We start from the raw sequence: 11313 nt of genomic DNA, 5'->3' as shown, positions 1-11313 counted from the left end.
CAATTGGATGAATGTGTTCACACATTGTAGTGTGCCACACTGTGGTCGTAATTCCCCTCATTAACATGCAAAGGCAGGAGAAGTCATTCTATGGTCGGTGGTCATTGAAGTCATTCTATGGTCTATGGTCATTGAAGTCATTCTATGGTCGGTGGTCATTGAAGTCATTCTATGGTCCATGGTCATTGAAGTCATTCTATGGTCGGTGGTCATTGAATTCATTCTATGGTCATTGAATGATTTCTCTTGCTGTGGAGACATGCTTGGAGATGTGTTTTCTTTCTACATCCATGCGCATGTCTACACAGCAGGAGCAATCATTATATGGTCATTGACCATAGAATGACTTCAATGACCACATGGACTGACTTCTCCTGCCTTCACAAATAAACAGCAGAATCTGACTTTTATTTGCAAGCGCCAGGATGAAGACGGGGCGAGCGGCTGACCTCCTGTGACATCAGCTGCCTGCCTGCGGTAAGTATCAGCCCACCCTACACAGCTTCCTTCTGCTCAAAGGGACCCAGTTGGCCGCTGTGTGTGGCCCGAGCCTACGAATCATGGGGCAGTGATGGTTTCACCTCCAGTACACATTGCTCTGTGTAATGGCAACGTCCACATATCCGTATTTATAGCCCTGTGTGCACCCATCCTGTCATGTCATCTCTTTAGCTAACATCCCTCCTCCATTATGTTTAGAAAAAAATTTTTGGTAAAGATTTGTTATAAAAAAGTAAAAAGAGTTCATGGGAACATTTCATTGCCATCCACTGAAGCACCTGCCTAATTCCCATCTATAGCAGCTACAGCACTATAAACAATTAGAAAGTTGTTTTGCTTCACAGATCACTCAAACTTTCTACAACTGTTTTGTGGCTTTAATATTGTGTTGGTGGTTATTGTGTTACTGTCATTGCTGTTATTTCTGACATTGGAGGTGTTTTGTCATATTTTTGTATTGAGTTAAATAAAGTTGCTCATTTCACATGTCAGCAGAGCTCAGAGCAGTGATTAGAGCAATGGTGCAGCCAGAGCATTGTGGGGCCCATAGCTACAATAGGAAGAGACCTCTACGCAGCAGTTGTTAATTTTTTTGCTCCAATTTCTAAACAATAGTAGTGCCCTAGCTCCCATTACATCACATTATCCCCAATTCACATTATGAGTGTCCCCATATTATGCCACATTACAGTGATGCTGCCAGTGCATATTATACCACATTATAGGACCCCTACAAGGAAGAATAGCCTCTGCAAGTCCCGACTGTCAGGTATTTAACAACCAGGATTCCGATGTCGGTAAACTGACCGCCGAAATCCCGACTGTCGGGAGGTCGTCCAGCATCCCAGCTCTGGGCCCTATAGCAGCTGCACTGCCTGCACTTATGGTCACTATGCCTTTATGTATAACACATGTAACTCTGACATGGGGATGGGCCCCTCTCAGCTCTGGGCCCCATAGCAACGGCACTCCCTGTCCCTATGGTAGCTGCACCCTTGCATTAGAACATACTACTTTTAAAGTCTTTATCTCTGAGAGAAACCAAAAGAGTTGGCTCTGCCGGCCACTTTGGGAAGCTGGGCTAGACTGGGCCCCACACCCGCCATGGTAACATGCTGATATTTATGCCCACTTCACTAAAAAGAGGGTGGAATGTGGGATATCTGGCCACTCCTCTGTGGCATGGATAAGACCCCTGAAAAAAAAGGCAGACAGAGTCAAAAGGTCAACATACATCTAGTTGTCACAGAAAAGGTCAAGTTTGTTTTTTAACAATCCCCCTAGTGCCTAACCTTAAAGACAGGGTGCGATTCATTTTCTATTCAATCCCGATTCAATCAGGATGGAAAAGCACAGCGCTGTTTACACATTCTGTACTGTATAATCTTGGCTGCACAATCTATTTTTCTATTCGATTTCGATGCCGCTGAGCCGCACAGCAGGATCAAATTGGAATTGAATACGGCTGAAACCTGTTTGATTTTGGATTTTGACTATATAAGCGAAATTGAATAGAAAGTCAGACAAAATCAAACTATGTGTATGGGGCTTGACTCTTGCACTGATGCCTAATCTTAACACTACTATGGGTGCTTTACGTTACCCTCCCCAATTTCCTAATAATCCTCTTGGTGCCTAACCGTATTGCCTAAACCTCACCAAGTGCCTTACCCCTTCCCCTGGTGCTTAACCCTAAAACCTTGTCTTACCCTAACCTCAAACCTATCCCTACTGTAACAATAAAATTATGAAAAACAATAACATGAAAAACAATGTCAACTTTTTTCTGTAGAACATCTATGCATCGACCTTTGGCTATGTTGACCTTTTGACCTGGGTGACCTAAGGACATGCCAACCATTTAACTGTCAACATTTTTACCCTGTTGACCTATATTCTGTCAACCATCTGGAGTCAACTTATCGGCTGTCTATCTACAGATGTAACCATGTTCATTGTGGCTTGGATGATGCAACTAGTGTGACCGTGAATGGGATCTACTATAGCGCTCACTGTAAAGATCACACTTTGGCACTCTAAATTTATGCCAGTAGACCTATGAATGAATACGGAACCCCCTAACTTCCCGTGCAGAATTATTCTCTCTGCTATTTCCAGAGCAGAGAGAATACAGTATGTTCTACAACTCTCTCCAGTCCAGTATTTGGGCTTCTGTTTATATACAACTTGTCAAGAGTCTTATGAAGTTATTTATGACAGCATATATATATAGGCTTCACAGTATAATAATAATAATTATAATAATTATTATTATTATTATTATATGGCTTATAAGGAGTCTATATTGTGCTTTCCTTGACAGACTCTTCTAGGTTCAAGAGTTAGAGGAAAGAAAAGAATGCCTCTTGCTGGTGCACCTAAGAATTTGACTCATAATATATAACGTTTATTGGATATATGTTAAAAATGTATAGCGAAATAAAACCAAGACATACAAAAAATCACAAACATTTAATAAAAAGGGGAAATATTCCCCTGACTCAGTGTGACCCCCAAGTTCCCAGTATCCCCTGTGTATAGGTGTTTCTAAACAGTATGCAGCCGCGAAGAGAGTAAAGTGCTCTCAGGTGGAGAGAACTGATGATACAGACTTTCTCCTGGTCAATAGTAATTATATTGTTTACTGTAACGGTGAGAGTGACAGTTTTCGTACTAAGAGGACTAGCGGTACAGTCGCTCTCGTGTGATAGACGGGACGAATACCCGTCCAGGGCCGTCCTCTAATGCTTGTACCGAGAGGATTAATGGTATAGTCACTCTCGCGTAGTGGATGAGGCGAACACCCGTCCAGGGCCGTCCTCTGGTGTTGCTGCCGTGCGGCTGCAGGCAGTCACTCTCACTTCTCAGGTTTGAGCGCTGGTGAACTACGTTAGAGGTGTGCAGACTAGCACTTGCCTCGTTCATCCAGACAGCTCAAGGAACGTCAAGTCTGGCGCCAGACTAACGTGTAGTCACGGTGTGGACCGGTGACTATAATCGCGCTGCGGTACAAATCAGAATATAAACATTGTATGTGGGGAGGGGAAGAGGGGGATTTAGAACACACTGAGTGTGTTAGTCGGTCAGCGTACGCTTCGCTGTAAAACGCTTCCTGAGGAAGCGTTTTACAGCGAAGCGTACGCTGACCGACTAACACACTCAGTGTGTTCTAAATCCCCCTCTTCCCCTCCCCACATACAATGTTTATATTCTGATTTGTACCGCAGCGCGATTATAGTCACCGGTCCACACCGTGACTACACGTTAGTCTGGCGCCAGACTTGACGTTCCTTGAGCTGTCTGGATGAACGAGGCAAGTGCTAGTCTGCACACCTCTAACGTAGTTCACCAGCGCTCAAACCTGAGAAGTGAGAGTGACTGCCTGCAGCCGCACGGCAGCAACACCAGAGGACGGCCCTGGACGGGTGTTCGCCTCATCCACTACGCGAGAGTGACTATACCATTAATCCTCTCGGTACAAGCATTAGAGGACGGCCCTGGACGGGTATTCGTCCCGTCTATCACACGAGAGCGACTGTACCGCTAGTCCTCTTAGTACGAAAACTGTCACTCTCACCGTTACAGTAAACAATATAATTACTATTGACCAGGAGAAAGTCTGTATCATCAGTTCTCTCCACCTGAGAGCACTTTACTCTCTTCGCGGCTGCATACTGTTTAGAAACACCTATACACAGGGGATACTGGGAACTTGGGGGTCACACTGAGTCAGGGGAATATTTCCCCTTTTTATTAAATGTTTGTGATTTTTTGTATGTCTTGGTTTTATTTCGCTATACATTTTTAACATATATCCAATAAACGTTATATATTATGAGTCAAATTCTTAGGTGCACCAGCAAGAGGCATTCTTTTCTTTCCTCTAACTCTTGTAATTCCTAATGCCTAAGGTAGCACACCCTCATTTACTGGATGAATTACTGTAAAAATTATTGGTAATCAGGAGGGTCCTCTTATGAAAATTAATTTAGATACCTACCTGTGCGATTGACATATCTCCCCCCCAACTTTGTCTCTTCTAGGTTCAGTCTTTGTAGTATCATCATGTCCCTTGCACACCCACATTAGCTGGGAGTCTCATCTAAGATTAATTACTATTCATTCTCTTCCATGCACCATACAAAGCACAGGGGGATTGAATCCCAGTTTGCTCGTTAAGTTCCAAGTCAAGGAATTTTCGAAGAATATCATCCGTCAGTCTATTTGTCTGGAGACACAGGCTTTGGATATGTACAGTCAGCATGTTTAGGTTCCAATAATTGAAGAACAGGCGATTACATTTCTCTGCCTATTTTTCTTTTTTAAAACCTGTATTTTTGGTGTTTTGTTGAATAGATGTAACAAAATAAATCATGATGCAGTATTTACAATAATAATAGGAAAGAACAGATCACCAGAGGATTCTGGAGATACTTTCACATTCATTAGGGAAACCAGAAAATAAAATTCAGAAGGGAGGAAGGGGTAGGGGAAGGGGTGAAGAAAAAAAGGGTGAGGGGGGAGGGGGTGCACTACATTTTCCATCTCCATGGTGTCTGTATAAGATCCATGAAATCTACTCTCCCTAACTCTCCATCAACAATGCCTTATAAAGAAATTAATATTCATGAAAAACTATACTCCAGTGGCTTTTAGGTGATGAGCAGATAGATAACCAATCATTGATCTTGTCTTCCCACAAATACCCAGAGGACCACACTAAAGTAAGGATAATGGGTTCTATCCCTTTCATGAATGCAAATAGTGGGTTTTAACAAAAGCAAATGTATACATTCTGGTATATCTGACAGATCTTTTACCTGGGTCTGTCTTTGCACAAAACTGGCTTTACTAGGTGGCAGCTGTACGGTGAGATCGCATTGAACTGTTCCATCTTATGAAAAGTATAATGGGAATATCAGGGGAGTGTAGCGGGTATTCTGAGGTGTGCATACAGAGAAGGGAAGCCTGTTTCTGATGTATCTCTTCCGACTGGTATAAGCTGGTGCGAATATTAGTACTAATGTTGACAGCTGTGACTGTAGAAACACTGGGCAGATTGGCTTCCACTTAAAGCCACATTTAGAGGCAGAACAACCTTTGATGCAGCTGGTACAGTGCACCGGGGCCTCTGAGGACAAAAGGGGCCCACTGCTGCCCCTGTCAACCTCTACCTGTCGCCCACTGTTTCTCCCTGTCCCACTCTACCTCCCCCTACCTCTCCCTTTCACCTCTGTCTCTCCCTGTCACCCACTGCCATGTTGCATATTGTGAATTTGGGGTAGGGGTGGAGGAGGGGGCCCTAAATTATATTTTTGCACCTGGGCTCACCACCCACAAGTTCCGCCACTGGCCGCAAGGATCCATGCATTAGCCCTACAGAGACTCATATTAGATTTAGGTAGGTAAATCTACTTTTGGGGCATCATGCAAACATAGCCAATTTGTGTCTGACTCAGAATGAGTCCTAATGTGTTGGAGGGGCCCAAACTGGCTGCTGTTCTGGGAGATAAATGGAGTAATAGGAAAGGATAAACCCTCCTCCTGGTGTATACTCATGCTACCAAAGTGCAAGGACTGAGACCCCACTTTCAGTGTCCATACAGTATATGCTGAAATACCACTTGATGTCTCTTCAGTTTATCGGTTGCAATCTCAAAATTATGGCGGGTGCCCAATATACATCTGAATATGAAACATCTATCAGCAGCACGTGTTGGGCAGCAGGATGTAACGGGAAGTTTGGTCCGATTTTGTGAAATGTCTGGACATTTTTCCAACAAAAGCCAATTCAGCCAATGTCATTGAATCCAAAAATTTTTAAATTCAGTTCTACTCAGAACAAGAGCACCCAGTAAAATGTCAGATCCAGATGTCTTCCCCATGTTAAACATACAATTAAGCTGAAAAGTAATTCCATTGTACATTAGCATGGGCACACTAGACAGGGTCCACCTGACCAAAGCATTGACCGCCCAAATAGTCTACTACCCAGGCCAGGGATTCCTGGGGAATTGGGAAAACCCCAATAAAGCCCCCCCCCCCCCCCATCCTTTCCAGTGTACCCCAGGCCTGAGCTGAAGCACAGAGCTATATCTAGAGTTGATAACTTTTCATGGTGTAAAATGTTATATTGTCCCAACAAGCCTGTCCCACATGTTAGTACTTGGAGAACCACCATGAGCATCATTAAGGCCTGCTTGTACTAAAAGTTTCTCTATAAATGAAATATTAAAATAAAAACACAACACAAAATGTTTTAATAATTTATCTAACTGCACTTTCACCTGGGGGTTGGCTACTTTTAAGCTCTTTGCATGGCTGCTGCACTCCTAAGGTTTCCAGCATCTTCATCTTCTTCTGTGATCTTCATCTGAGGGTCTGCGGCCTGAAATCTCTTTTGCAGGATCACCATCCAACAGGTCTTCCTCAGTGTCTTCAGTGGCTCTCCTTAGTTCCTCCTCCATCATGGATATGCCTGCCTCTTGTTCCACACAAGCTAAGTAGTTAGCCAAGCAGACATGCTAATGATATGGTGAGCAGCTATTGACTCTCTGTGGCCATCTTGAATTTCATTCAAGACGGCTGTATGAGCCAATAGCAGCTTGTAGCATCACTTTTGAAATGAGTAATTTTGCTATTGTGCCATATAGCACATAGAGCCAAATATTTTGTTCCATAGGCGGAAGCTTCGGTAAACGCTAGGGGAGAAAGGGGCAGCCATGCGGAGGTTTGAAGCCTGAAGACATTTGCCCCCTAAGGGCCTTTTGACTCCGGAGGTCATGGATTCAAGGAGTTCCTCTGAGCTTTGGCAAGTGGAGACCTGGAGAGACATTTTCCCCTCGGTAGACCTTTCAGCTCTGAATGGATGTTGAGTAACCGGGGCCCATAGCATGGTTTTTGCACTGTTCACTGTGTGATGAGCTATGGACTTCAAAATAAAAATAAAAAAGTGGTAGAAAGCTATTACCTCTGCCCTAAACTCACTGTCAAACACTGTAGTAAGGATCCGCAAGATCCTGCAGGCTCTGCCATTGAGCAAGATCCAGCCAGGCCTATATCAAATGGCTTGCTGATAAAACAAACCAGTAAGTATGTACACAGGTTTAACATGTGTTAATACCGATATTATATGACCAAGGAGACAATAAGTGGAAAGCGCAGGTTACGTAATGTGTCCGTAACCTGCTTACCCTTTATACCTAACTGCGTGCGAACAAAACGTAGCGCAGCGCAGCGTACAGTCTATTGTATGTTATACACCAAGAACCGATACCTTAATAAGAGATCCTTTCGCAGGACTTGTCTCCAATTGTGAGAATATACCTTAAAGGACAGAGTCCGCAATGTAAGGACAGAGTCCTTAATGTACCTTATCGCTATTATGCGAATAACTAGACACGACCACGGAATAGAAATAAGGAGGTTAGAACTCCATAAAGAGATTGTATTAAAGTCCCTAATGGACAAAAGGGGGTTACAGAATTAAGAATAAACAGGTATAACAAGTGATACAATACAATAACAATGAATACTAAACACTCTCTGCTAAGGGGAAAGAATACAAATACAAGACACAATCAGCCAACAATAACTACAAGGATAAATACCGTGATAAATGCAACCGTTTACCGTGGTCATCTAGTATGTGAAAAGCAGTCCGGTCAGAGCTCACTATCGTTCAGGAATGAGCGATAGTCCGGTAGGAAGGTCCAGGGAAAGTAGTTGTGCCGAAAAGACCCTGGCTGCTCTGTGTCGTATATCTTATAGGGTCAGAAGGGGGAGGTCAAAGGCCATTCTCATTGGCCAGAGATCATATGTCCGGTCCACTGCAATTGGAGGTTAGACGCTGTACCTGGTCTGACCAGGTGCAGGGGAGTGAACTTTAAGAGTCCTTTGTTTGGTGGTTTCGGCGTCAGCAAGGATAAGAACCGGTTTGAGCTAGTTTCCTTTGTTAACTACTTACAACAGAAACTGTCTCTGGAATATGGATTTAGTCCATAACTATCGGACAGTGTACATTGCGAAATATTCGCAATGACCGGAATACTTTGCATGATGAGCTGAGCGGAACGGTACTAAACACGATACAGACAGCTGTGTGCAGGGCTAACTAAGCTATGTGTGGCGTTCTAAACCTTTTAACTATATTTCCTTTCGTGTAAGTGTGTTATTATGAATTTATGTGTGATAGTATGTCTACTCTTCTGGTCCACATTGTCACACATACTCGGGTATGGAACTTTATTTGCGCAACTCTGCGAACCAAAATGGCGGCCATACTATCACAAAATGGCGTGTGTGTACCTAGACTTCCACAGTCCACCCTTTAACAGTAAATATAAAACTGTTACATTACAAAATATTTCACACGACAAGACAGAAATTCATAATCCTAACAGAGAAATTGGGATACATGAAATAAACATATAAGGGGAGTAAACCATCTGCTCTCGGCCGATCCAGGATCATGGATAAACGATGGGCCGCATTTATCGAACAATCTACTCAGGGTCACGAAGGATAATGTACAATTTTTGGGATAAAAATAAAAACAGGGGTGGTTACAACATATACACGTTCTTCAGATATGGCATCCTTTGGTAGGTATTGTTTGTGACAACAGACTCTTGAACTCTTTGTTGTCTCTCTTTTTGATATGCTTTTAAGTATGATGGTATTAAAACATCCGGTCCTGGGTAAGGTGTCAAGTTTATAGATTCTACCTTGACCTAAGCTGGGATGGGTAACACACTCTCAGAACTCTGTATCGTCCGTCCAATGCCTGGCAGCAGGGCGGCGGCGGTATCCTTGATTTGGAAGATGAGAACGGATAGTGGGGGGGGAAGACAAGAATAGGACCCACAACAGTAGAGAAAACTGAGAAAGGAAAAATTTTGTTAGTGATCCTTTCAACCTGTTACCAGTGGGGTGTGTCACAGTCCCTTTTGTAGCTTGTACAGGTTGCTTGACCTTAGCTGCTCTCCAGTCCTCCCGAAATGGTGCCTCTTAGCGATTTCTTTCTTTCGCCCTCGAGTGTAAGGACCTTCTGGTTTTCAGTTCCTTTGGCAGTAGGACGAACGTACCCGAATCTCTCTCTCTGCGACTTTGTTATTGAGGTAGTGCTGGTCAACAAGATTTTGGGGTGGTTCTTTCCAAAGGTCTATCAAGCAACCTGTATATGGCAAAGCAGGGGAAACAACAACAACATCTCCTGGTTCATGGTTATGACAGTTCACAACAGGTGTCAACAAAGTCCTTTTGCTGCAGTTTTCCAGGTGTGGATACATCACTTGCATTTGTGGTCTAGGATCTTCTTGTGGGATTACCATAACCTGTGGCTGCCCGCCAAGCAATGTTTCGATGGGGACAAATTTTGGTGGGGTTCTGAGAGTGATTCTACTATTACAAAAGGAGTTTTATGGGGTGTACCATCAGTCCCTAAAGGTTCACACATGACTTAAACCTTTTATATATATATTTGCATACTCAAGGGTGCTTCTGGGCTGCCATATCTATACACACAAACGTCAACACCTACATATATATATACATAAAAAACTAATAATAAATAAATAACTATAATGATTCTAGAGTGGACTGTGCAAAGCCAATTTTTGTATTACCTGCAGAGGATCCTGCTGGAGGAGGGATGTGGAGATGGCTCTGTGGGAACAGCCGTTGCAGTTTCTTTCCTCCAGACAAGTAAGGCATGATTCTGTCGTCTTACCTGTCTGTGGCCACACCAGTAATTTCGGACTAATTTTTCCACATACCTTCCCTGTCAAGACAAGTCAGGCCATGGGCTATCTCTGTCCTGACAGTTTGGCATGTTCTCAGAGTCACTGGTTTTCCTTGTCCATCTTTCTATTCCTGTCCACATCCCTTCGGCTTCCAGACTGCTTCTCCTGCAGGGGACACAAATCTTGTATTACTATGTGAATATACTGACATTTATAGGGGGAACACAAACATTATCCGCAGAGCGCATGGCTCACCCAGCTGCCTTGCCAGCATGTTCATTATCAAGTGACACTGAATCCTCATTGAGGATGTGGTTTTTACACTTGATAACAGCCACTCTGTCCGGCAGCTGTATGATTGTCAAGAATCTTTTAAACTTACAACGCTTGCGCCACTGGAGTGCCAGCTACTGAAACAGAACATCTGAGGCGCCATAGGGCCTAAGATCTTTTGTATTACCCCAACAAACATACTTGGAGTCGGCATGAATATTGACTGTTTTTTTTTTTCTCTCAGTTCGCAGTACTATTAATGAGACTGCTGCTGCTGAGTGAGATGTCCAATGGGTTCAGCCTCTACTATGCCTTTTCCATCTATTACAGTATAGCCAGTGTACAATTTTCCCTCTCGGTGTTGTGGAAAGAACGAGAAAAAAAAAACAAAAATGAATTACCTCTTCCAATGGGTTGTTACCACCCTTTGGGGGCATGCTGCAAAGGTCTGATTCAAACATGTCATGCAATCATATTCATCTCGGCTCCCACTAAATTCCACTATTCCAGCAACCTCAGCACCACTCCACCCTTTGTGCCTTAGTGGGCACACCTGGTAAGAGTGTTGCTGGGTTTACACTATTACCCATTTTTCATGGTAACATCAATGCAAGTTCCCATTTAGTGAACTTGGCTGATGAATATTTTTCACATGTTTTGGCAGAATTTTAGGAGTGTCCAGACTATACGAGGAGCATAAACAGTTAAAACACACCCCAACACCACATTCTCAGTTTTGTTTACCAGTAGTGCTATGGCAACTACACTGTGTAGACAAATATGAAGTGCTTAAGTA

This window comes from Crinia signifera, chromosome 8 (assembly GCF_055691185.1).
Source record: "Crinia signifera chromosome 8, ASM5569118v1, whole genome shotgun sequence".
NCBI lineage: Eukaryota > Metazoa > Chordata > Amphibia > Anura > Myobatrachidae > Crinia > Crinia signifera.
Note: the sequence above shows the minus strand (reverse complement) of the source record.